General features: G+C 36.6%; 1 long non-coding RNA gene across 1 annotated transcript; it reads right to left on the bottom strand.

Moving 5' to 3' along the window:
• Positions 1 to 27758, bottom strand: LOC116450229. The gene is made up of 3 exons (XR_004242733.1): positions 27747 to 27758; positions 22252 to 22255; positions 1 to 85 (listed from the first exon to the last, which is right to left on the bottom strand). It is a non-coding gene; the product is annotated as an uncharacterized LOC116450229 (long non-coding RNA).

Below are 27758 nucleotides of genomic sequence, written 5' to 3'. Positions count from 1 at the left end.
CCCCCCCACTGCCTTGCCGTGGGCAGCCGGAGCAGCTCGGTTCTCCCCCCTCTCTACTGTGATAAGCAAAATTCCAGATGCAAGGCTGAGGTGAGATTAACCCTTTTAGTGCTGTGAAGAGCTGGAAACCTGAGGGAAGAGAAAGAGGAGATGCTTAAAGCTGAAATTCTGTTGCGAAGCCATGATATATCAGAGTATCCTGTTGTAATTTCATGAAGATATGGGGGGTGGAGTGTTCAGCTCGTAAGCAAAAGCACCTGCGCTGAGATAGGCAGATGCTGACGCAGCTGTAATTTCATGAGAAGTTTGAACTTTGATGGAAGTTTGATGGAAGCGATGAGGACTTTTGCTCCAAATGGGAAAGGAGAAAACCTCAGTTCCTAGAGATGCTCCCAGAGATAGTCCTAATGATGAAGATGAGGGAGACCCTTTGCTCCCAGGGAAGGAGGAGGGCCTCTGTTCTTGTTTCTAAATGGCTCAACCTTAAAATTGTACCCCAAAAAACTTCAAGAGTGGACCCTCGAAAGCAGTTGTGGGAAAAGCTGCAAGTCGGGGGAAGGGACTCACACGCAGGCAGAGAGACTCCTCTTCCTAAATGGACTGAACAATATTTGGAAGTGAGCGGCTGTCTCGTTGTGATAATGTTTTCATAGCATGAGCAAGAAGAGACTTCTCTTTCTAAATGGACTGAACAAGGTTATTATGGAAGTGGTAAACAGACTGAACATCTTAAGGGTTGTCTTTTTACATTGTCAGTGGGAGAAGGGAGGAAGGTGGGGGGAGGAGAAGAGTTCTGAAGGTATGGTATAATTTTTTTCCCCCCTCTTTTAGGTCTGTTAATAAACTTCTTTATATTCTTTCAATGCCTGCTTTGCATTTCTCCTAATTCTTATCTCACAGAAGATAAACAGTAATGAGTATTTTGGGCCAAACCACTACACCTGATTATCCCACTTCAACTGGGACTTGTTAGTATTTAGTCTTGATTACTGTATGGGCTCCCAGGTCTTTGATATGAGTTATACTACTGGTTTGCTACAGGAAACATAAAAATCTAGGTAGCTTTATGAAAGCAGTATGAATCTAAGTTATGTGAGAGTTTATTAGAGCCCATATGATTAGGTTGCAGTTAAATGGTAATTGTTAAAATGTTTATGTCTCATAAATGCTGGATGATGGAACCTAAAAGACTTCAGTTTCAGGAATGCAGTCATCTGAACTCTATTTACTTAAAATTGTCAGGAAACAAACAAGCACAAACCATTCTAAATGGGGAAAAAAAATTATACAAAGTAATGATTATTTTAATTTCAATTTTTTTTTTAGTGAATAATTTCAATAGAGAAATATACATAAAATATATATGAACATTTTAGCTATTCAAGATTCAAAGAATAATTCTATCTAGCTTAGAGCTGGGAATATGCATGACAGAAAGAAATACCAACTCTCTTACCAAAATTCAACTTATTCGCTGAATAATATGAATCACAGAAGGCTAACAAATAGGCAAAGGCAGTCACAGGTTATGGTGATCTTGTTTTCCTTAGCCTTTAAGAGCCAAAACAGATACCACATTTGGGGATTCATTTCTAATAATGTCTCTTCCAGTGAAGTGACTGTGCTCTCCAGGCTCTCTCAAAACCCTTACTGTGAAGCATGGATATGACAGGGCTGAGCTGCCTTTTCTAATTTATTAATGAAAGTAAATAAGATATGGTAGGTGGAGATATGCAGAACATGCACAGATAGATACGATCCATCAGTCAGCTACAGCCTGTGGAGGAAATGAGGACATCATTGTTCCCTTGAACGTATGCACTGTGCTCTGCAAGGATATGGCCAGAGGTAGGAAGGAATATGGATCTACTGTCAGTCACTCTGCAGAATGTTGAGAACTGCATACTCCTTGAGAGCTCCCTGCTGAAGGTACTGTCTGAAGGAGAATGTCTCCGGCAACCCTTGGCTTTAATAAATCAAAGGCTCTCCAAATGCTGTCACTGGTCTTCGAGAATGTAAGGCAAGATTTTTTTTTCCATGCAGCAAGAAGCAACCTGACTACCAAATAAAGTAAGATGGATGTAGTCAGCTTCCAGATGTCTCTGCTTCAACCAGACCTTCCCAACTATGCCTGTGATTTGTGCAGTCATTCCCCTGTGTTGTTACCTTATCTATGCATCATGTGACTTTACTTTGCATTTAAACTTTGAATTTGAATGGAATTTTTTTCCTTCCTTTACTATGTTTCCTGAAGGAATATTTTCATACCTCTTCTGTGTGATAGATTGTAGAAACAAATGTTATATGCATATAATAATGAGAGCTTCTTTTGTTTTGAAAGAATATTAATATATTCTGTTTTAGCAGTAGTTAAAAACTAAATGTCCATTATTTTGCATATTGCCATAAGTCTTCAGTAAGCCTAAGTGAAAATCCTTACTTATAATAGATTACTGAAGTTATCTTAAATATTTATAATGGTTGCAAATATAATTAAACTGAAACACCAACATGCATATTTTTGAATTCTTGATAGCTTGCAAAATATGCTAACAGTTTCTATAAATTCGCAGACTTAGGACTGCTTTGTAGCAGACCCTTGCTACTTTGCTCACAATATCACAGATTCACTGTTCCATATCTTTATACAAAAGGTATGAAATAAAGATACTATCAGTCATACTGTTATATTTAGCTTTATTGGCCTCACAGTTTCACAGAGAACACAATATACCCAGTGATAGCTGCAGAGTAAACAAATTAATTACTGTTAGACCTCTACTTCGAACTTATTCTGATGTCTTTACTTAAGTAAGAATTCAAAATTTTGGAAATTTCAACCTCATATTTTGATGGCTGTACAATTCAAGACAATGTTATGCTGGTTCTCTGCAAGAAATTGGTATATATAACATAATAAATATTGAGACATTTTTGCATGGTGCATTTGTTATAATTTCAAAGACCAAAATATATCTTTAGTTCAGTGAAGTTTAGTAGGTGGTATCTCAAGCCTTTCAGCTTGAGAAAAGAAAAGTTGAAAATTATGAGGATAAGTAGATTTAAGAAATAAAAGTAACTTGGAGAGGAATGATTTTTTGTATCTGTGTAGATTAAACTAAGGGGATGTCTGTGGGGCCTTTATACTCACTAGTGTGACCCTACAAAGTTCTGCATGGTACGGTGGGCTTGAAATGTCTGGATACAAGCCAGATTCAGTCTGGAAGAAATATAGCTTCATTCACACAATCCTGCACAAAAAATAATAAATCTTATCTCTCCAGACTGCAGTGCTTATGCAGCTATACTGGCTCTCATCTTTACAAGCCTTGGAAACTACATTGTGTTCCATTGTATGGTCTAAATTCACCCTCAGAATTTGACTTCAGGGCAAGTGTAGGCACATTCCTTTTCAGCACACTTCAAAGACAGAAGCTGTGTATATACTGCTTATTGTGCTAGGGGCATTTACTGGAAATGACACAACTAGGCACCAATACTTTTCAGATTTGATTGTGTTTATTTTCAGAAACCTGCATTTTAATGAACTGAACTTTTGTGGTACACATCTAGAAACTGTAATTCTTTGCTAATGAAGCACTGGTATTTTTCACTTCCAGTTAATTTCTTCAGGGATTTTTGTTTGATTTGGCTTTTATTGAATTCAGACATTTTTCTTGTAGGAGACGTTAGCTGTTTACATAGTTAATGTTATCAGCTGGGTTGAAGTTGAGATACAGCCTATAATATAACTAGATTCTGGATGCAAAATGACTTCTTAATATTTTCCCCTAACCTGAACACATATGTATAAAAGGCTATGTTATGCTTATGGTAGAAATGAACCAACAATACACCCCTGCTGCAAAGGCAAATGGTTGCATCACACTCAGGATTGCCAGGAGGTTGAGGGAGGTGATCCTTCACCTCGACTCAGTACTGGTGAGGCCACACTAAAAGTACTTTATCCAGGTCTGAGATCTTCAGCACAAGAGAGATAAGGCCACATTGGAGACAGTCCAGAAAAAGGCCACAAGAATGGCCTAGGCAATCATTAACTGTATGAAGTTTAACAAAGTGCTGGATCCTGCACCTGGAAAGGGGCAACTCTGTATGGATGTTCAGACTGGGGAATGAGAGGCCCTTGGAAAGGAATCTGGGGGTTCTGGTCAATGGCAAGTTGAATGTGAGTCAGCAGTGCCCTGGCAGCCAGGAGGGCCAAGAGTGTCCTGGGGGGCATCAGGCACAGCATCACCAGCTGGGCACGGGAGGGGATTGTCCCTCTCTGCTCTGCACTGGGGTGGCACCACCTTGAATATTGTGTGCAGTTTTTGGCACCACAATATGAGAAAGATATTAAAGTATTCGAGAGAGTCCAAAGTAGAGCAACAAAGATGGTCTTGAGGGTAAGTGATTGAGATCATTTGGTCTGCTCAACCTGGAGAAGAGGAGACTGAGGTAGAGTACAGGTTTCTTGTGAGGAAAAGAGGAGGGGCAGACACTTCTTTGTGGTGACCAGTGACAGGACCCAAGGGAATGGCCTGAAACTGTGTCAGGGGAGGTTTAGGTTAGATATTATAAAAAGTTTCTGCACTCAGAGGGTGGCTGGGCACTGGAACAGACTCCTCAGGTAAGTAGTCACAGCAACCAAGTCTGACAGTTTAAGAAGTGTTTGGACAATGCTCTCAGGTACATGGTGTGACTCTTGGTGTGGTCCTATGAACAGCCAGGAGTTGGACTTATATGATCCTTGTCAGTCCCTTCCAACACTGGATATTCTATGATTCCACGATCCTATGATTAAGGATCTGGTGCATCTCTCCTTTGAGGAAAGGCTGAAAGCATAGGGACTGTTGAGCCTGGGGGAGAGAAGGCTGAGGGGGAAATCTTATTAATGTGTGCAAATACCTGAAGGAAGGATGCAAAGAGGACGGCGGCAGTCTCTTTTCAGTGGTGTCCAGTGACAGGACAAGAGCCAACAAGCACAAACTGCAAACAGGATGTTACCTCTGAATATGAAGAAACACTTCTTCACTTTCAGGGTGACTGAACACTGGCACAGGTTGCCCAGGGAGGTTGTGGAGTCTCCCTCCTTGGAGATACCCAAAAGTTGTCTGCACTTGGTCCTGGTCAGCTGGTTCTATGTAGCTGTACTTGAGCAGATAACCCTTAGAAGTTCTATCCAACATCAACCATCCTGTGGTTATATGAAATCACTTTCTATTACCTACTCATGGAGTGCAAAGAGGAAATGATGATTATATTAGCCATGATCCATTATCTCTCCAAGACCTAATTTCCACATTGTGTGTTTAGATTGAATGGATCTTGTATGAGGTGGTGCTTCTAGGCATGCACAACTTATGAGGGAGCCAGTTGCTGGAACTCTTTGGGTCTGTTTTGCTGGGGAGTGCTCTGGAGGTGCACAAATGAGCGACTTTTGAACATGACATCGAATGCCTTGCAAGCACTCATGACTGTATACCACAGGACACTCAAACAGAAAAATTTACATCAAAAAGAACACCTTACACTAATTTGTTAATGTGGAGCAAACAGCCTAATCTGTATCCCAAATCAATGGCAGTAGTTACAATAAATTATGAATATGAGTTAAGACAGTTCTGTTTATTTCTTTTTCCATTTGCCTCTTCCTGAAAATCAAACCGTATTTGTCAATATTTCCAATTTATTCTAATTTTATTTATTCTGATCACCCAGAAAGTCAACATATTTGAAATCATACTAATGTATGAAGAGTGCTCTTTGCTGTATGACACCCTTTCTACTCTATAACACTTTCTTTTCTGAGCTTAACCTGGCTGGACTTCCTGCCTTTGCTGCAGCCGGACTAAGTCTTACACCCTATGTTGCTCCTCTACCCACAACCAGTTCCTCTACTCCTTGTATGAATCACGTCTCAGCTTTGCATTTGAACATTTAGACCTTTTGAATTTCAAATTACTTTTGACCTAGTTGCTGATGGTAGCTTTCCACAACCCTTGTTTGACTTCCAGAGTTTGGGAGAAGAAGAAAAGGCCCATGTCCTGGGGATCCCTAGAACCCATGAGGGTATTCATCTTGTGTGACATGAAGGAAAAGCAGTTCAGCTGCAGCCAGGAAGCCAATTTTCTCTCACAAACCTGGTAATGCTTACTGATACATTCTGAATCTTTTCTTCAGTGACATGTTAAAAAATTTGCCAATGGAAAAATTAATAACCAGAACACACTGAAATAACTGTGTTGTGACAAGGATTTGTGGTCCAGTCAGTGACATGGACAGAATGTACCGCGTCAGCCACTGCTGACCTTCAGAAATACTGTGTATCCAGAGTCCTATGTCAAATGACCTGCTCAGGATACTTAGTTTTATCTTGCTTATGAAATACATCAAGTTTCAATGGAATCCAAATAAAAAATTTGCTATTACTACAATAAAGAACTCAGTAAGATTTTCAGCTCAATAAAATCATTCCAGAGAGATGAAGACACTCTGAAATCACAGATCCAAAAAATGTGACACAATCTGTATAATTTTATGCATTCCCTGTATATTTGAGCACATACATCTACTTATCACAGAGAAGTACAGGACTTACTAAGTAGATAGAGAGGGAAAATTGGACCCCTAGCACTGAAAAAATACAGGAAAAAACCCCAAACCTTTGAAGAGGGCATATGTACCTTCCAGTTTTCCTTGTCCTGCTACATTCTTCATGCACATGTGAAGGAAGAAGCCTGTTCTGGAAGGAGATTGAAAGAGCTGCAGGAAAAATGCATTCCTTGAATTCTTTAGGAGGGACAGGTTTTATTTACACTGTACACAAAAAAAGCTACTTCACACCTCCTTAAGGTACCTAATATTTTCAAATGCTAGTAGTTTTGGTAGTTAAAATATATTTCTGCAAATCAGTCTCTCCTTACACAGAATAATCTATCTGATTTTTAAGACTACATGTGCATGCAGCAAGAGCTGTGTCTTGCTTGTTTAACACTATAATTTTAAATTCCACTTTCTCAGAAAAATAGTGCAATGCAAAAGCCAGTGGGGGTCTGATCTTAAACAGTGTCAGCCTAAGGTTTGAGGAAGAATCTACTGACCTCTAAAAAAGCTGTTTATTTTTCTCTTACCAAATTCCTGTATTTCACGAACCTTTTACCTAGACTTAGCATATTGAATCTGTGCACTCTTAACTTCCAAAAAATTCCAAGATGACCTGTAGGTACAAAAATGCTGTTAGTGAGGATCTTCTTGTTATTTTTCTAAGTCGGTGAGAGACTTTTCTCTCTCACAGAAGAGGTAGCAGGGAATGTAAACAACCAAGCCACCTGCAACCTTGGAAAGTCTTATTTATGGTATAGTAGAAAATATTTTGATAATGGATGTTTTAGGATTTTGGCCAATCACCCCCAAGGGATGGCTGGTCCTTTGTCCAATTAGACTATGAAGAAAAAAGTCTATAAAAGAGTTTGTAAAATAATTAAATAAATCAATCTTGCTGCACAATTCCTGCCTGCTGGATCTTCTCCTCCTCCTCCTCCCTGTGGCTGCAGGACACGGTGATATACCGTAGGAACCAGGCCTGCGGTAATAATGACCCAAACTTGAAGAGCACCAGGTGGTGCTAAGAAGACTGGCCCTTAAGTCACAGGTGTGCGGGGCTCTGCTCCTGTACACCACTGGTGTCCAGGAACTTTTCATTTCTGAACCCATCCCAAGGACAGCAAAGCAACTTTTTGGCAAACCCAACTCTGTTGCCAGCCTGGGCCTTTTTCAGAGGTTTAGGGTCTGGTCAGAAAGTTTAATGATTTTTGTTTGTTTGTTTTGGTTAGAGTAGAAAAACCTACCTCATATAAATGACACAGAACTAATTTTTATGGGAAAATAGAGAATAATTTCTTGAAAAAATTTCCAGGGAAACTGTACCTAAAAATTGATTAAGCTGAGGGCCACTTATTTTGTCTCTAGTCAATGTTGTACTCTCCATCATAAATATTGTAAAGGCTATAGATGTACTTGGTCAGATTGGGAACTTACTGTACAAGCACTGTGTAGGTATAGGCAGGAACTGGTCATTGGATAGAATGAAAAGACTTTGGGAAACAATTTTCTTTTTTATTTTCAGGTTACAAAGCATAAGAAAATTCTAATAGAGTGATATGTTTAAGGGAAACAGCAGGGTTTTAACTAAGAAATATTGTTGGCATGGGACACATCACATCTGAGAACCCACTGGTGTTATTGTATCATCTGCTGATTGTGCTGCTACTTCAGAAAACAATGCATGACGGCTGGCTAAATTGTTTTTGAAATATCATCTTGGAGACAGTTTTCCTCTCTTTAGACCCCAAGTGGCAAAAGCAATTGAAGGCAATATAACACAATCAAATAGAGGTAATAGAAAGGCAAATAGGCAGGAGAACTGATAGTTTTCTCTCCAAAACAGCAGGAGATGGTAAAAGATTGCAGGAAAGGAAGAAAATAAGTGAAACAGAGGTGTAATAAAAAGTCCTGGATTCACTAACATGACTTTTAATTGCAAATCATAGACCAGTGGGACAAAATCAAGGACCAATTTTCCAGAAACCAAGAAATGAAACTGTTTTTCCTTTCATAAATATTTTGTAATTTTGCAATATTCTTTTAAATAAGTAAAACATGTAAAAAAATTAAAAAGTTTGTGACTTGCTCGAGACCATAGTTTCTACTGCAAATTACTGTGATATATGCTACCAAACTGGTAAAAAAAGTTAGAAATTCAAGTATTTTTAAGCATATGGGGCATTTCTTACATACTGTTTATTTCCTCTCATATCTTGTTTTCCTTTCACTCTTTTAAATTCCTTTTTTCCCTTCCATGAGTCTTCTTTTGAAGGTTTTCATTGTTTTTCCTTAATAGAATTTATTTGAATATATTTAGCAAAAGAAGTAAGAATATTTCTTCTGGGAGTTCTTTTTAAATGTTTGGTATTCCTTTGGGATAAAAATTTTGATGTACAATGGAGATTTTGACATTGTGTATGTCAGTTTCTCACGGAAGCGCTGGCTACTATGACTAGTAGGCAATGAGTGGAGGCTACACCCTGTGGAAAGAATAGAGGTTTTATATGTAATGTGTGGCACATAATTAAAAAGAAAAAATAAGCTAACTGAATAAAAACTACTACTCTAAAATAAGAATGAGCAGTAAATTTAACAGACATAACGGTACAACATTCTCACCCGTTCTTATTTGTGAAACATCATCATAAAGTTGTGAAATTTGATCATAAAAAGTAGCATTTTCTAAATAAATTTCAAGTTTCATCCACACTCATTCTCGCTATTGCATTAATGAATTAGAGACCTGCTCTGTTTTCTCTGAAATCAGTGGAAAATTGATTTTAATGGGTAACAGAAAACCTCTCAGAATTCAGATGTTCTTCCGGTGCTTAACTGAAAACTTTAACTGGGTGAAAATCTGTTAGTGATAACAAAAATTAAATCAGAAGAAAACTCACACATTACCCTAAATGAATATGGAAAAATGAAATCTTTTGTTCTGTAGGTAAGAGCTGCTCTTACTCATATATCTCAGGGCAAAATAGAACATACTTGCATTAGCAAGCATGTTCTGTATCATACTGATGATCCTTTCCATTTGTAGAGGAAGTGATTATTTGGGAGTTAACTTACTTATTCCACTTTTACCCAGATTTCTACAGCATAATAGAGATATCAGCTCATAATCAATGAGCATGTTACCTAATTACATTCCACATACCTTTTTTCTGACTGTTCAAAGGACATTCTGGGGTTTTTGGGATGGTGCGACCATAGAGCAATAGCATTTTCTGCTTATAGTGACAAAACTGCAAAGGGTTTAAGGGTAGAATGTTTAAAAATAGTAGCATGAAAATCAGCCATTTTTTATTACTGCTCTGCAATGTCAGTTCCTAATGACAAGAAGTATGCAGTTATCATCAGTTTTGCTAAAAGAAATCAAGACAGAAAAGAAAGCAGGCTGTAAAGTTAAGAATGCTAGAGACAAACTGTTCAGCTCTGGAGAATAATGTGACAAACACAAGGTCTCTGGAAAAATGACTTTGCTAGACACTGTGATCACAACTCCTGCCCAGAGAAGCTTGAAAGTTACATTGCTAACTAGGCAAGAAATTGTGCTGACCTTTTTACTGTATTACAAGCATACTGTTATAATGTGATTGTTATTGAAATTGATTTTGGTAGCAGCACAGACGACTCATTTTTGTTGTTCATTGTGTGTTTGTTTTCTTAACAGTTTAAACTCATCATGGTGCTGTGTAGCAATATACCTTTCCTCAAACAGAATAAATTATATTGATTAATCATGACCTTAAGTGCATGTACAGAAAACCAAAAAACAAATCCCTCCTGAAAAAATTACGTAAGGTTCATGGCTCAGTCTAAAATTCATAATACCATTCTTTTAATATGACAATGGAGCAATTCTTTAAAAACCAAATAAACAAAAAAGGATTATATTCTTAAAGCCTTTTCAAACAGCTCTAAGTATAATGGTAACTGCAAATTATGCAGAGGTAACTAATCATACAAGTAACTATTGAAAGAAGACAATCTCCCTGTCCTGACGGGAGTTTGGATTACTCCCATTAATTAAATGTAATTGTTGCATGTAGTTCTATAATAAGTAATGTGGTAGCCTGGTGACATACTACTATACTCTATATTTGTTTATTGTGGATGCAAATATGCTGCTAGCAAGAATTTCTCTTCCTTTTTCCAGTCCCGTGAGATATTTTTATCTCTCACTGAAGATATTAGAGTTCTAGAAACTATGAACACCTGTGACTTTGCAAACCTTTGTTTATAGTACAGTAGAAAAATATTTTGACAATATTTTGACCCAAGGGATGGCTGATCCTTTGACCAATTAGACTATGAAGAAAATAGTCTATAAAATAGTTATAAAATAATTAAATAGGGGAATCTTGCTCCACAATGCCTGCCTGTTGGATGTCTCTTCTCCTCCCTACCACTGCAGGACACCGTGATAGTTTATTATAAAGATAACTAAGAACACCTTTATAGTGTGGGAATTTTGTATTTCTAATATAGGGGTAAAATACAAATATTGATGAAATTTAATTCAGCATCTGACTGCATCTGTGTTTTCATCTTTTGTGTGTAACAGAATGAATAAAATATATAGTGCTGAGGAAACCCCTTGAAAGTTTCACATTTTAAAGCCTTCTCATGAGAAAATTCACATCTCCCAGTGAAAAAGACCTCTCAGTCTCATTCATAACCTCCCATTCCAGCAACCCCTACCCTGATGGATCCTCAAAAATAGAACAATTATTTAGTCTTTTTATCTTAAGAGCACCTATAGAAGCCTGAGGATGAAAGCAAAGTTAAGTGCTAACCTTTTTTGCATTATTATGAGATAAGGTGTGATATGGTGTTGAATGAATATTTCTGAGACTCTCTTGCTATTCATCTTAAATTGTGTAGTGCAACTGTACCAGATTATTATGTATTCACTGTGGAGTCATCTATTATCATATATTTAATTCATGGTGTTACAGTCAGGAAGAAAAATAATTCAGATTACAAACTTGAATACTGAAGCATAACAGTAGCTCAAGATAAAACCTACATATGGATTTTGCCATTAGCACAAGAGATAAATTCTTATGCTATGAGACTAATGGGCTTGGTTCTGGTAGTATACTAAATTATTAGCAGTACATGATGGCTAATAAGTTTTACAAAGCATTAAACTGCCCTAAGACATTCACATATCAGGAGATACCTGGAGTATTTCCACAAAGAGAAATGTATCTGCCTATGCAATCACGGAGATGTGGAAAAACAGAAAATGGTATTAGTAGGGATGAAGAAAGTAAATACTTAGTGACCTTGCAAAAATTATACACTAATATTAATTTTTATCATTGGTTTTCACTCAGATCTTGCTTGCTACTGTCCCTATAATTATTTGATTTGACAAGGACAGTCATCATTGTCCCAAATTACAATAATAGAATGGGCGTATTAGGCGTTAGTGACAGAATAATTTATGAATCAAGTAAGAGCTTATAAGAAAGTAAGACCAACACTATTTAATTTGCAGTGATGGAAACCAAGAGCTGGCAACAGCTGCTATCTTAGCTATAGGGTGAAATTCCCTACAGCCTTCTTTAAGGAAGCATCCGGGGAAAAAACACATAAAAATGGAAAATAACAAAGAGTTTGATCCTTCTCTCCACTGGAAAAAAAAAGATCTTCTCGTTAATTGCAAAAGAAGTCATAAATGTGCTCTTCAGATAGCTGTTGATGTTTTAGCATAGGATAAAAAGAAAATTCAGAATCTCAGTTTATAAATTTAAATTTTGTTAAGAAAAAAATAAATGGTGGTAATGCTGACTATATTAAGTCAAATGGCTCCAAGAAGCCTAAATTTTATGACATGTAATTTAAATATTTTGTAGGTAACAAACACTTGGCTTATGTTAGGAATTTTAATAATAATAATTGACACACGACTCTCTACAGATTAAGGAAGGATATTTCAAAGTTCTTATGTTGGCAAAACATACCCAGGAAGAGGGCTGTTCTTATTCTGAACATGTAGAGTTGAATATAGTAACTGCAACTCAGTTTTGACAGCAACAGAGAAAATAAGAGAATATATTTATCTTTGCATCAAGTCTTAGCTTTTGCAGATAGAAAACTACACCTGTATGGATTTGCCAAAATAATAACTTGATCTTGGGGCAACTGTATGTTCCTTGCAATTGTCAGTCTCTGTTTACAAATTGTGAGCCTACAATGTATTTGCCATTTACTATCAGCAAAAATATGCAATGCCTTTCTGGATACAGAATTTTATTAGTAATAAAAATTAGTCTTTCTGTCAGAAACTTGAGGAAACCCTGCAATCAAGATTTCTTTCTCCTAACCTAGACAAACCATACCAAACCGTGCTAAAAGAAACAGTCTCAACCTGTATGAAGAAGCAAAATGATGCATTTAAAATGGCCATTTTAAAATTTACTGAACTTACTGGCTTCCTCTTGTAGGTCTTATTGCTTTTGTACTCAATGGAATTTTTACCTGTGCACTAAGAGGACAAAGGGAAATGTTTGTATTGCTCTATAACTGATTTCAGTTGATAGAAAGTGAAGAAATGTGGACTTGTAATAAAAAAAAGACATTTTAAACAATGATTCAGACCATGAATTAACTGTTTAAGATACTATATAGGCTACAAGGTTTTTTTTTTTAATTTTTTTTTAATTGTTTGGTTTTGGTTTTCCCAGGCCCTCTGCTCTAATATCCAAAACAATGTACCATTAGATTTTGAAACATACTTCTAAAAAATTGAATTATTTAGATTCCTATCCTAATCCCATTGCAATCAACCAAAGAAGTCATAGTGATTTGGCAGCTGAATAAGATTGTAATCAAATATAAATCAAGGTGAAAACATATGTGCTGACCTTCACTATAAGCCGGTTTATACCACTGGACTTCATTTTGAAATACTCAAAGAGAAGTTCTATCTTCACAACACATTTGCAAGGGAATTAAATATTGTTCTCCACATACCTTTCTAAAGAGCAGAATTTTAACCTTTTTTAGTCATATAGTTTTGGGGGGGGGGGGGTGGTGGTGTTCAGGTTTTTTTATTCTCTAACTGATTGCAATCCTGACAATTTTCTTTTTGTGTTAAAGTTTTTAAACTTTTTTTAACTCTTAGAAAAAAAGAACACTTTTTAAGGAAATGAGTAAAGATACCCAGATCATTCTAATTCATCTGTAACACAATAAGAGAGTCAAATTCTGACAGTTAAGTTGCATGCAGCAGAAGTAAGTGTAGTTTAGATTCTGTAAGAACGTTTTGTATTTTTATTACACGTTCAGTTAAAACAATTCTGAAAAGATTTATATGCATTTCCTGATTACCAGGCTTACCAGAAATTACTTTTTTTCAGTTGTTCTTATATCTCATTTTTGCTTTATTGAAATGTATAATCCAGTTTAAAGGTATAAAAAACTCCAACAAGAACAACCAGATCCCAAAATAGTAATGAAAAATAAATTCAGTTTATGCATGACTTATGAGACACTTAGGGCCTATTCCACACCTAATGTCAGTCAGTCCTTAGTAGATCAGAACTTGATGAGAGATTTTGTTAACTTCTAATTCATTAGATTCCATTTAGGAATACCTTTTTTTTTAAAAATGGATAACTATAATTAGTATCCCCCCCCACTCAAAAAAACAAACAAAACCAGCAGAAAAGAAGTAACTTTCTCAGATTCTTATCCTCCCCTATTAATCAAAACAAAACATATCCACAAGATATTATCATTATAAACTGCAATATGAGATAGGAAGTGACAAAAGAAAAATCTATCTGATGATATTGAGAGTGTTAGCCAAATGTGGCTATCCAAGCTGCACTTTAACCATGACCCTACGGTAGTGATTAATGAAGTGTTCTGGTTTATTTTCAAATCCATGAAAGTCTTGGGTGTACATAAGCCAGCTTTCATCTCCAAAAAATTTAGCAGTAGATAATAATAGTTTAAGTTGCTTCACTCTTTTGCTCTTCAGCTGATTGTAATCCTGGCTGCCTGGAAAAAAATTCAAAGAACAGAATTCTCAACTCTAGATGATTTCTTTTTTTTGTGTTCTAATCTTCTCTCCTTCTTGAGTCAAATCTAAAGAAATATTTTTCTTTAAATTTAAAATCACAGTGTGAAAATATTAATGATTTTAAATTAAAGGATTAATGTTTTTCAAAAAAAATCTGTCGATTTCAGATAAATAGTTACCTTATATAAGTTCAGATAACAATTTTTTTTTTCTTTCTAGGAAAATGGTGGTAGCAGGAAAGTAGTTTAATTAATGTAAGAAAAAACATAGTAAGAACACCACGGTTTCCTCTTGAGTCATCAGCACAATGGTTTGCATCCATATCTAGGTTGTGGAAAACTTTTACTTTTCTCTAGTGTCTGAAGGGATTTGAAGGAATTTATGCCACTTCTTTGAAGAGTGCTGTGCATCTGCATATCACTCTTTTGAGAAGGGATTCTCTCAATCCCTCTTGTTAAAGAGTTTAATTTAGTCTGTAATATTTAAATATTCATGTAGTAAGCAAAAGTGGAGAAACCAAAGACTGTAGTTAGTTTGGGGCAGTTACTTGCTGTCAGAGACTGAAATGTTATGGTCAATGGCTTAAACATTGTTAGGAAGGAATTTTGCCCATTATGGCAAAACTGTATAAACAAGCTTTGACCACCAAAGCCCAACACTGCCTCAATATGTTTGACTGGAACTTTGGACTGTGAGTTGAGACACCTAAGGGAACTTGAGATAAGATAAAGGTGACACTATTGTCCAATTATCTCAGGTCTAGGGAGAAATAAACAAAGCTGAGGGAGAAGAATGCATTCACACGAAAGCCAAACCCAGTTCTGAAAATCATCTGTGGCTGGGTTGGGGGTGGGGGAGGCCATAGCCCACAGATTCTTCTGCTGAGGCCAGGTTTACACACGCTCCTCCCCAACCAAGGAGGAAGGTGGGGAGTTTTGGGGTGTGTGGCGTAACCTCTCATCAGAGGTATAGAACACCCATCCTCCCTCACAAAAACTGGCTCAGCTGTAAAGCCCCTCACCCCAAGAAGGCCACATCTATGGGACATTCATGTGAGAGGCAGCTTAGGGGGTGTCATAAACCATCAAAGACCCCCAAAGTGCTCCCCAGACTCATTCCTGAGGTTTTGCGTCACAGCATTGCACATGATGCAAAGTGATGCAACAGATCTAGAGTCTGTTAGACTCTGTCTGCAAGAGACAGTGTCAAACTTCCCCCACATCCCAGGGGAGGTACCTGGGCATTCGGCATTCCTACCTGGCCCAGGAAGACCAGATGGAGAGGATCAACGGGACGCCCTTGGGATCCACAGCGTGGTGATATTTTCTACTTAATCTACCACACTTTCTCTCTCTTCTTCTCTCTCTCTCTGATTTCCTGGTACATAACATCCATACTATTGACTTTGGCATATGGTATCATTTGCACCTTAATTCAGGCAAAGGCATCTCTCTAAACATTTTAATAACCAGCTCTTAACACTTGCCCCAGTGAAAAACTCAAATTGAAACCTTCTAAAAGCAGTGATGGAAATGTATGATTCCTATAACTAGGTCAACACAAACCCAGTGAAACAGATTTAATTTTTAGTGAAACAAAATATTCAGTTCTTTCCTTTTTTTCATTTTTTTTTCCAAGAAAAAAAGTTCTGTTAGATACATTAAAAAAGCTGCCTCTGAATATGGACTAGGACTTCTAACATAGGAAGACACAGAAGACGGTTGCCAGCTTCCTCTTTTCTTTGCTCTTTTTGAATGAGTAAAAGACATTATATAGCTTTCAGCAGTTGAAAAAATACATTAATTGATTGAAAGAGCTCTCTGCCTGAGATATAGTTCAAAAAACTATTGATTATGATAATTTCATTATAAGAAGATAATTTCATACAAGAATGTTGTCTGTGAATCCCAGTTTAGCATAAAATTTACATTATCTACCAGTCCACAATAAATGAAAAGGAAACAGTCATTGAAATACACAAACACTTATCCACAAGAGCTTTTCCTTGATCAGTATCAAGAGGGGTATTTCTTAAATGAGATTTAAGATCATCTTAATGGTTAATAAAAGGTGACTGTAAGAAAAAAAAGACAAAATAAGAGATTTTGGTTTTAGTACTGAAGGCACATATGGATAGAATGCAGTAGTGCTAAAACTTTGGGAAGAATAAACATACTGGAAATCAAGTATGCTAATAGCAATATTTTGTTCTGAAGCTCTGACACAGCATTACATATTTCTTGTTCTTGCTTTGAGAGTGCCTCTGGTGTGCAAGAGAAATCACATTTCATGATACGGGCCCAAAATACATCCCTGGTATATATTCCCCAATACATGCTCCAATTACTCACATTTCTCAGCACAGGAGTGTAACAGAAAAGTGGTGCAGTAATGCAACAGGAATTTTATTAAACTCATTCAAATATGCATCTGCACTCATTGATGTAAATGAGATGAATAAGCCCAGGCAGAAATAATCAGGCTCAGTGCAATATTAAATATGAACATTAAAAATTTGTCTTTGTTGACATCCATAATTTTCAAACTAATGATGGTGTTTTAATTTTTTCCCCATCCTGATCAGAAATTCTTCATTAAGCTAAAATTCATTGTAAATACATTTAAATTATTTCAAGGCAGAATTTGAAAGTCAAAAATATACAACAAGTGCCTGAAACTTAGGGCATTTGAAAATCCCCATCGTTATTTGTTTCAGGTACACTGGTACAGATGGTTAGAAGGAGTCTTATATTTGCAGGCTCTGGTCCTCATAAAACTGAGAAAAATAACATATTGAAATGAGATTTATTTTACAAATCAGTTAAACCAGATAAATCAAGATCAATTAAAGCCCTGCCAACATTTGAATACAGATTTGTGACCTCAGATAGAGTTGACACTACTCAACTGATTTACAAATTCTACAGGTTTTAGGTTCTCCAGAATCCACTCACCCAGCAAGACAAGGGTTTTCAACCTCAAGGAATTGCCTTAGGTAATACCTTAGGTAACCTGAGCCATGGGGAAGGTCCTCAACTGCAGGCCCAATGCTCCAAGGAGGAACTGACTCAACTGATCTTTCTGCAAGACTTCATTTATAGCCCATTCAAACCTGATCTTTGGTCAAATATGGGCTGGACTATGAGATCTTCAGAGCTCTGATGGACTCAGCTGTTCAATGATAGAAGACCTATCCTCTGTTCTCCAACTAAAAACCCTCTATATCATTAGTAGATAAAAGTGGATATTGCCATTGACAGAACATTGATGGTGATAAAATAGTGAAAGATATTCTGTCTCTCCTGGGGAAAAGAAAAAAATTAAAAGCAGTAGTGCCTTTGGTAGCCTGAAAATTTCTGATTCACTAGTGTGAGAGACTGGAAAGGTTGATGACTTGAGACATTTTGAGATGCATGTGTGTGCTGGAAGGGGCAGGTCAGGCCTTGCCCTTGTGAGGCAGTACCCTGCCCCACAACCCCTACCCCTAGAGCCTGTATCCCAATCCAGTAGAGCTGCCAATCATGACATACTGGAGGCAGTGCTCCACACTCCCCATACCCAGCTCCTCAGTGGCCAAATGACCAGAAGTCCCACCTGGGAGAAGGGCCCAGGAAGGCCAAGGGGTATTTAAAGCCAAACACGAGAGCATCACTATTTGGACCTCTTGAATTTGTTGCTGTTCCCAATCCTGTAAGATCTTGCTTTTCATTCACTCAGGAAGATGCCTGTCTTTGTAGCTGAGGAAGAGGTTTTAAGAAGAAAATGTCCAGCAGATTATCTGCTATTATCCCCACACCCTTTAAAAATCTTCACATTCTGAAATGTCCCATAGTATTTGTACTTAGATAAGTGAATTATATGTGCCTACAGTAAAATATGTATTATTTGTTGATTTATAAATCTATGCCTGGCACCATTTGGTTTCATGTTTAATATTTATCAGTCCCCAGGCATTGGACCAGCTGAATATTTTACTAGTGATTCTAACATTTATATAAAAGAAATAGCTAGAATCAAAGGAAATTCTGGGATCCATCTAGGAATAACATTCAGTAAGTGATAATTCCCTATTTATAAATATTTTTGAGAATTTAACAAATCTAGCATATTATTTTTGTATTGTTTTAGGGTTTTTTATATAGGAATATACATATTTAATTCATACATAATCTCATTGCTGCATCAGTGTTGAAATATAAAATCATCTACATCCATTTAAATCTGGACCATCTATTGTTTAGTCAGAGCAACATGAAGGGTTTCTTGTCTCCTTTATGATATATGGCAATTACTGAAATAAATGTTTGACTTGTTTTCTCTATCTCAATAACGAATATGGAGAAGAGAATCAGTTCTACCTCTATCCTTGCACCCTTTCTTGTGTAAGCATAATTTGGCTTTCACCCATGTTTATAATATAGGTTGCAACAAGCAGGACCTTGGCACCAGTTCTTTCTTCTCATAAATGCAGCCTGACTGCACCACAACCTTCAGAAAAAAAAAAAATAAAATCCATTTCTTAATTAAACTAGCAAATAAACAAATCTTTCTCCTTTTCCTTCCTGACCTTGTAGTCTCTCCAACTGTCACTTCCTTCTCTCAATCAAGGAAGTAGAAAGTACTGTCATATAACTATTTAGGACAGAGAAAGTAACGTAATTAGAGTTTAAGGTCATTCATCAGTGTTGGTTTTGAACTTCACAGTGATTCTGTGTCTCTTTTAAAAGGTTCATGAACTTCTATGTGTTAATCAGTTAATGTGTGGAAGCTTATTAACAGGCATATTTCAGATTTCTATACAAGATGCAGATGGCAGAGCAGATGCTATTGGCAATCCTTGAGATCTGAAAAGTACAAAGGCAGATTAAACAAAAGCAGGAGACAACATATACACAGAAGTTGCAGTCATTTAGTTGTCAGTCCATTTTATCATGAGTCCACATATGTTCTGAAGTACAAGCAATGACCTCAGTTCAGCACAGAACTTAACCATCTGCTTAACTTTTATCATTCTTAGAATTTAAAGGAAACAGAGAAGTGCTTAAGCTTAAACAGAGATTCGAATCTTTTGGACATCTACATGTTCTTATTGGACACATTTAATAACAGAGGATAGACATACCATTTTTTTCAGATTTCAGAAAATTATTTGAGTTACCAGCATTCAGTAGAAAAAAAGATATTCAGCAAAATTATAATTCAGACACGAATTAAGATACCTAAAACTAGTGAGTACTTCTGCAGTGAACGTCTAAAACTTGGCTGTTGTCAGTAGAGACCTGTAGAGTACAGTCAAAAGAGCCAGCAGAACAATTTTGCTCAGTCTATTGTCCATCCAGTGAGAAAGACCTCCAAGTGCTGTTGACTTCACTGCCTAAAACAAACGTTTTTTTGAAATCTGCCTCACTTACAAACTCCTACATATTCACACATAAAGTTCTTCACCTCCAACTGAGTATCATTGTTAAACTCTATTTAGATGAATCCCAGTCTAGATCTCTCATTATAAACATAAAATTCAGTAATATGCTCTGCCCACAGAAGCTTAAGAATTTACAGTGTCTAAAATTGAAGCTAAGCAAATTCAGCTCAATAATAGGACTTTCAAATTTAAATTATGAGAAAAATTAGCTACCAGACTAGCTTGTAGAGAGTTCTAGTTGTGCATCAGACAGAATATTAAAAATTAGATGGGTTGTTTCATTAGTACACATTGTCACTTGAGAATGCTAATCCTAGCTTTTACTGTAGGTCACATTTTGTATCTTTTGGCATTTTACTCTACGATATTTGATTTATCATAGGACTCACAGATTCGCCTCAGCAGAATTTAGAGTCCAGCACTGTTTTTTAATGCCCAATAACAACCTACTTTGCAAAATGGTGTTGATTGTTTTGTTTTGGTTTTATTTTTGAAAAACATTAAATTTACACTTTAAACTTTAAGATGCTGACTTACTGCCTTATAAAGAACAACCCATGCAAACTACAAATGTCTATTTCAAACAATGCACCAGGTACCCATTCACAGCATTTGCAACACACGATTTTAATTTTATGCATAGATCAGAGTCATTAGTGCAGTTTTGAGACAAGACTTAATGTCATTAAATGAGCAATCAGTTGTGCAAGCTTCTAGCATGAAGCGAATTATTATATTAATAAATCTAGGAAACAAAAACCAACACTTTCCTTCGATTTTTTTTTTTTGTTTATCTGGGTAGTAGTCTTTTTTCACTTCTGTTTTTTCAGATGTGATTGACGCTCTGAAGAAGGGGAACTGAGAAAGGCTATCAGACTGACTGTCAGTTTTCTCACCTTTAATCTTTTGATTTTTTCCCTGATCCCACTGGGGAGAGTGGGTGAGTGGCTTATGGGACTTAGCTGCTGACTGAGGTTAAACCACAACAGTTGCATACAACACCTTCCCTAGACACTCAGATACTTTATGAATATAGTGGTATTGGCTTTGTTTATAGTTTAGAGGAGGAGTTACATACCAGGAAAATTTAGTTTCCTTTGTATCTCCTTTTTACTCTTGAAGACTCTTAGAGGAAAATATTTTTTAATACTGACTACCTTTTATATTTAATGAACATAACACTTCCCCTTCTCAAGGTGTCTTGAAAACCAAATGTATGGGTGCTTCTGTAATTTGGGTATGTTCAGTAATTTTTCTAAAATAGAGGGACAGGGAGGAAAGGAATTAATGAGACAGAAAAGTTTAAGATATATTAACTTTCAGTAAAAAGTCCTCTGTGTTGCCAGTGTTTTGCCTATGCATTACCATTAATCTTTCTGTACTAAACACTGAAAAGTTTATCTGCAATGCAATAAAATTAATTTTAAAATTACTCATACTCAGGGATGGGAGTGATGTCACTTTTATTGGCAATGAATGTTAGCACAATGAAAATAGGTTGTAAAATCTGCACATTGTTAGAACTTGTATGTTTAGTTTAAAATGTTATCACATTGTTTATCGAAGTACTAAACTTGGTCTTGGACTTGGTCTGAATTCTCAAATCTCTTGAAAAAAACTTTATAATCACTTAATGAAATTTGTTCCAAAAGTAAAATTTGGCCAAATGCTGTGTTATTCTCTTCCCAAAATGGTTATTATTTTTTTATCTATCTGAAATTATAATTTCTACTTCAATGTTACCAATGGTTTGAAGACCATAAATTTGGGGAGGGAATTGTCAGAAAGGATAAATCCCTTTTTTATTAAAAATTCTATTTTAAGTTGCAGCATTTCTAATGAAATTATTAGGGAAAGAAAGCCCAGACTCTACAATTAACATGCATACTACAGGAAGCAGAACAGATTTTCTTGACAGTTATCAAAAGCTTCAAATACAGGCAAGTCTGTGACTACCATCACAGTAACACCTGTGGAATTAAAAAACATGAATATACTTGCCACCACAGTACTAATAAAAGCTACCAAAAACCATTGCATTCTACACTTAGAAACTGATTTTCACACAAATACATGGAATTTCAAGAAAATAAAATATAAAGCTGGCTTAGTTCTCCTAATCTTTGCCATACAGCTTTAGATGTTATGTGAGTTTACCTATGTCTATTATAGCATTCACTGCACTTTGGTGGATTGAGGGACAATTCTGTTCTGGTTCCTACATTGGGTACGTTTTTGCTTACATGAAGATATTTCTAAAATATACTCACAATGCAGTGAGACACCAGATGAAGGACTATATTATGCAACAGTATTTCTGCAGGACAGATTGCAATAATGAAAGTAAGCAAATAAATTTTTAAAAAGCCTCAATATAACTTCTACTTCCTTTTAAAAACTTATTTTCTGATACAGGGCACCAACTCTGAAGAACTACTTTCTGGAGGGAAAGTTTTGGTATTTAACTCTTCAGGATTCATACTCTGCTTGTTATTTCTTGTAAACATCTTATTTTTTCCTATGTTGCCACTCTTTATTACTTTCTTCCCATCCTTTCTTTTTTTTTTTTTTTTTTTTGCCTTGACTTTCTTTTTAACTATTATGGTCATGTTTTAAGCCTAGATGATCTGTTCCAGCTAAGTAATTTTTTCCTATAGAAAAAGTTGGCTGTATGAAAAGACGACCTAAACCTCTATTACTTTTTCTGTTACTTCCACTTATCTGAGATGAGGAGGAAAAGCTGGAGACAAACTGTTCCATAACATAATCATAAACATATGTTCCAAAAGAAATTAAAAGCAACTTATCCATTCCTTTATGTAACCATTTTCAGCTGGGAAATAAGGTAATAAACCATTCTCAAGTTAAAATGTCAAGCTGTGGTACTATTTGTGTGTGATGATTGAGGCACAAACTACAGTATGTTTGGGAAAAGTCCCAAACAGTAAAATAGTAATGAACTTAAAAATTGATTTCAATATGGGTCCCTGAGGCCAGGATTGACAAATTTCCTGACATGCTACTTTGCTACTCATCCAGTGTGGAAGAGGTTTTGAGATTTGATTTCACCCTGCTGTGAAGTGGTAGCTAGAACATCCACTTTGAATGTTTCAGAACACACAGTAAATTACAGGAGGAAATTGTCTGATGAAATTTACTTATGATTTCAATCTGTTAATTTTCTCTCATGATTCCTTTCACATTCTACTTCTGAGACAGAATTACTGTTCTAACTCAGAGCTGCCCAGACAATTCTGATCTGAGGAATTTTATTTGGATTTTCTAACCAGAAGAACCCCACAGATTAGAAATCACAATATAATGAGAAGGGGTCAGGTTTTCTTGGGTTTTGTTTGTTTGTTTTTCCTTTGTCACCCTCATAAACACTGTGGTCACAAACCCTGATCCATCCTGTGCTTTTTCCTGTTCTTATTACAATCTTTGTCAGTGAAATGAAACATCAGAGAATTTTAATACCCAGTATAATCTCTGAAAGACAGTAATATACTGTGTAACTCTGACCTTTACAGTATTCTGTAATTCGATTGGCAGGAAGCCATTCTAGTTCTCTGTTACATTTTTGGCAATCTAAATCTCAAAAGAGAGGCTGTATGACTAACCAGTCAAAATGCGAAGTATGTCAGATGCAGTGAGTAAAGTTCAGTAATGTAATTTACAGATTACATTAGACTGATACCTTGAGGTGGCCACCTAAAACACAGAGGCTAGACAAAATTAAGAGAATAAAAGTAGGCATTTATTTGAAGGGCCTTCAAAGGTACACCCTGGGCAGTCAAAAGCCTACACCCAAGATGGACCCTGGGGCACGGGTTCTTCACACTTTTACAAGTGTGGTCCATTTGCATATCAGGGTTAATTCTCCAATTATAACCTCAGTTCATTATGTAATTACCCCAGGTTTGCCCTCCCTTTAGAGGCTTTAGTTTACACATTTTGTGGCCTGGTGTCCTTGAAGAGCAAACCTAGAGAGGCTTGTTATGTCTAACCAACATGAGAGAACAGCAGCTTACAGGCCACCTGAAACTTCAGAGTTACACACAGTAGGCAGTACAGGATTTGAAAAATATGAAATTTAAAACCTAAGGCATCAACACCACTGAGAAATGAGATTCTTGTCACTGGTCAATTATTGTATGATAATAGTGTTGATAAACGGCCAAAAAGAATAAAGAATTTCTAAAAAATGGGTCAAAAATGCTTTTTTCCCTTTGGATACTGATGAGAAGGATACTAGGATTAAGGAGAGTGGAGAAATGCCCATACGGACAAAAGATATATATAACACAATATAATCCTTAATATTTTATAAATACTTTTCTAAAGATCTCTGACTGTAATTTTGATCTTCTTTGTTCTGGCATAAAAGGAAAATAAGGAAAAAAAAAAAAGGAAGGAGAAAAAAAGACAAAAGTTGTGTGAAAATTAAATGCAAAAGAAAGAAAAGCAACTATTCTCTTGCTAATGATTATTACAGGAGACAAAGCCGGTAAAGTCTAAAATCTAAAGACTTTGTATTCTCTGACAGCACATCAAAGCTGGTATCCAGAACTTAAAAGACTGAGGTACAGATAGAAAATAAGATGTGTAAAATCTTGGCATCTAAGACTGAACCAGTCACTCCTGGATCTCTTTCTAATCAGGGTAACACTTGCTTTGGCTCACTCTTAGACAGATCAGATGCATTTCCTTCTAAAGGTGCCTACTTCCATCCACTGTTTACAAAGTGAAGCCCAGTGAGAGGAGCAACAGCTCAGATACTTAACTTTCAGCAAGGTGAGTTGACCTTATCTTGATGCCAGATGCCCACCCAGCTTCTTTTCTCAACAGCACAGGGGGGAAAAAGGAAAGAGCTTGTGGGTCTAAATAAAGAGAAGGAGATCATTTATCAATTACCATCACAGGAAAAACAGACTTGACTTGGGGAAAATTAATTTCATTCATTTTCAATTAAAATAGATTTGGATATTGAAAAATAAAGACAAAAACCAAAATACCTCCGACTCCACTTTTTTTTCCAGACGATGTCATTCCTTCATTCCTAACTCATCCATCTCCCCTCACCCTGAGAAGTGCATTGGGGGTGGGAAGTAGGAGATTGCAGTGAATCCATTAAAACATCCTGATGCTCCTTCCTCCTCAAACTTTTCCCCTCCTCCAATGTGATTCTTTCCCATTGGCCACTTTTAAGAACTGCTCCAGCCTCAGTCCTCTCCGCAGGCTGCAGTCTTCCAGGACCTGATGCAGAGTGTGCTTTCTACCAGCAGCAGTTCCTGTCAGGAGAACCTGTTCCAGGGCTCTTCATGACATACAGATTTTTCCAGAAATAGCCACCCACTTTGGCATGGTCGTCTCCATTGTCTGCAGGGAGATAACTTGCTCTGTTGTGGTCTCCTCCACAAGCTGCAGGGGAGTCTCTGCTCTGGCACCTGGAACACCACTGCCTCTCCTTGTACTCTCATCTTGGTGCCTTCAGGGCTGTTTCTCATCCTTTTTCCTCTTCCTCTCACATTGTTGCACAGTTTTGCCCTATATTTTTTGCTGATGTGTTCAGCTTTGTCCTGTGGTGGGTCTGCTGCAGAGATGGCTGGAATTGGCTGGAACCAGCTGCATCCAACATGGTCACCTGTGGCTCCACCTCACAGAGTGAGGTGACCCACTGCCAAAATAGTAGCATGGACACCCAATGGGAAACAGCATAGATACACTACCTGAGACTTCAGAAAGAAACAACCTCGAACTCTGGATACAGAATTTGTACCACTATCTGTGGTTTAAAGCATAACTTGTGGTTCGTCCATTTACCTGCAGGGTAACTTCAGACTGTGAACATACATACGATACATTTTTAAATTAAAATATTGTTTTTCAAATAAGATAAATACCTCCACCTTCCAGCATATGTGATTTAAATGTTATTTATCAATATAACTGTTCTTTTCAGCTGTGGAAGAATCACATAATCTTTTATGCAAATATTTGTAGCCACAGTAAAGACAAAGATCTTTCCAAACCTCTTAGATACAGAAAGCTGGAAGGTAGATTTGCTTTGCTCATAAAGAAATGTTAGAGAACAGTAAATATTTCCTTTCTACTTCTCTTCTTTTCCCATTTCAATTACGTTTGTACCATGTTTCACTGAAGAGGGATAGTTCCTGTGTACAGCTACAAGATGCTTGCTCCAAATGGCAACGATGAGTAAGAAGCCCAAGGCTCTATCCTTCTGTATGACAAGCACAGATGCTGTACTTCCTTGAGCAGTATTAATGAGCGTAGCCCCAGTGCCTACATGTCAACATTTTATAGTACTAGAAACCGACACTGGCAATAGTGGAGAAAGTGAAAGCTGCAGGTCCTCTTGCCTTTGTTAAATGAGCAGACTTATCTCCCTGGTATCAGTGAATCTGCTTGTCAGCCTGGTTAAATGGAGGAAGCATTTAGAGCAACATGCAGGTGGATAGTGGCGGAAAAAATTGAAGTCACTGTCTCAAACCAAAGTTCAATAAAACACCTGAGAAATTCAGAATAAGTTCATTGGAACTGTCTGAAGTATGTGGGGGCTCTAGCACTTGTATTTTACCTGTATAATGCTGTGTGTTTGTATGTGAAAGGATGCCAAAGGCAACAGGGAGTCAGAAGAAACGAAAAATTGATAGGAACCAAAACAACTGTGGACTAGTGCTTGTACTAACTGAAAAGGCTGGTTAGAAAACTGAGAATGTGCAAATTGATTCCTCTGGCATTATAAGGCCATTTGACTTGCCTGTGAAAATCAACAGAACTGTACATTAAATAACTAAGTATCATTAGCAATTTTTCTTAACAATGGAAACTACTCAGACTATTGGCTACCTGCTCAAGGGAAAAAAATAAAAATAAATTGAACCCACCCAAACCCCCTGAAAAACCAAATGCCAAAAGTCCATTTAGGTTATTAAAAGAAGAAGAAATAATATACTATATCATTCCTCAAAATTATTTTGAATATGTGTTGTACAAATTAACTGTGTACTTCCTTCTAAATGCTGCTTTCTCCATTAATAAGAATTTCTTGCTGCTGCAGTCACAGTTACATATTCCCTATTCTCTCCTCCCGCCCCCAAATCTGTCTGCTATAAGCTATGGAAATATATATATATATATATGGGTATATATATATATTTCAAATATATTTTCAAAGAAAATTTGCCTTGGTTATAGTCTGGTAGGGGAAGAGACTGTCTCTAAACAAATATAGCACAAAAATCTAAAATATTACAATTAATCTGACTTTGAAATTAACATTTTAATGAGACTGACATAATCCTGATTTGCTTAAATTCCTTTTAACATTTCAGTCAGCTAGAAAACACTTCTTGTTCTTTCCAACATACTAAATCAAAATCACAAATATTTCTGAGGCATTGAGAATTGCCAGAGAGTCTAAAAAAAATCTCCTGTTAAGTCATAACAACACCATACCAGCCATAGTCCTCATACAAAAGAAATCTTCTTCACCTCTTGGATTTATAAGATATTGTTAAATTGTGCATAGTGGTATCTGGATGAAAGACCACAGTTCTGTAACTATGTTTCCTTTACTATGTTCTGTGAGAGACGAATGCTTAATGACTTAAACATTTCTAAAATCATCAGACGACTTTTGCCCACTATAACAAGCTGCAAAGC

This window comes from Corvus moneduloides, chromosome 1 (assembly GCF_009650955.1).
Source record: "Corvus moneduloides isolate bCorMon1 chromosome 1, bCorMon1.pri, whole genome shotgun sequence".
NCBI lineage: Eukaryota > Metazoa > Chordata > Aves > Passeriformes > Corvidae > Corvus > Corvus moneduloides.
Note: the sequence above shows the minus strand (reverse complement) of the source record. Positions and strands in the feature narration are given on the sequence as shown.